The sequence below is a fragment of the Echinops telfairi genome, unplaced genomic scaffold, assembly GCF_000313985.2.
Source record: "Echinops telfairi isolate 266 unplaced genomic scaffold, ASM31398v2 ScPeMD7_7467;HRSCAF=8505_1, whole genome shotgun sequence".
NCBI lineage: Eukaryota > Metazoa > Chordata > Mammalia > Afrosoricida > Tenrecidae > Echinops > Echinops telfairi.
The window spans coordinates 21945441-21946684 of record NW_022111368.1 but is presented as its reverse complement, the minus strand read 5'-3'; positions in this window follow the sequence as shown (position 1 = coordinate 21946684).

Sequence of the window (1244 nt, the reverse complement as noted above, 5' to 3'; positions counted from 1 at the left end):
AACTACCAGGTTCATTAGAAAACAGTGCCAGAGAACAGGAAACCTACACTTGAATTCGTAAACATAGCATAAGAACACAACAGTGTCTTATAATCCTCTGAGCTCATAACTATGAGGGGGAAAGAGCTACTGATCAGATGTGAGAACTATTTTGAGGAATTATGGGACATTATCAAGATTTCAACTGGGAAATAACCCAATTTTCACAAAAAATGGAAGATGCATTTTGACCCTTTATAATGTACGATAATTGTAATTGTATTCCTTTCTCAGCAAAGATGTAATAGAGTTGTTTAAAAGTTTGTCTTTTTGATGATTAGATAAATTTGTTGCCCCTATGTGAGGGTCAGGGGGAGTACCACCTATCAGTCAGGTCACCACCTAATGGTGCCTCCTTTGAGGGATGCCCTTTTTATGAGACACTGAAGAGAACTGATTTTTCTCTGGCTCCTTTTGACAGTCCAGGACACTATCAATATTCTTCTCTAACACCCCTCTTCAGTCTTCTTTTTTCAATATCCAAAGTTTACATACATATGACACAATTGAAAATGCCAGGGCTTGGTCAGAGGCATATTAGTCCTCAAAGAAACCTACTTACTTTTCAATACTCTGAAGAGTCTTCTGCAGCAGATACATATCAGAGTAGCTATATCAAAATAGAACTATGCTCTATAGGGTTTTCAGTGAAAACCCATTTTTCTGAAAGTAGATCGCTGGTCTTTTCTTCTGGGGTACCTCTGAGTGGACTCAGCCTACTCACTTAAACGAAGGTCTGCTGATTATTTGTAGCACTCAGGAACTTTGCAGCCACCAAACAAGACTTTGAACTCATTGCCATCAAGTTGATTCCAAATCATCTTCAGCTGTTATTTTGCAGAGTAGAAATTCCTCCAAGGGTTTGCAACAGATTACTAGGACTTTCTTCCACTACAAAGACCCTTACCTACTTACTGACAACCTTGCCAAAGAAAAAGTACCCCCTCAACAAAAGAACACTTTGTTCTAATAATCTGGGATTCGGTGATGCTCACCTTCCCAGCATGCTCCCTGAAGACTAAATGGGTGCATAAGCAAATGTGGCGAAGAAAGCTGATGGTGCCTGTCTATCAAAAGATATAGCATCTTGGGTCTTAAATGCTTGAAGATAAACAAGCAGCCATCTAGCTCAGAAGCGACAAAGCCCACATGGTAGAAGCACACCAACCTGTATAAACCAACCAGCAATTTCCTCTATGTTCTCT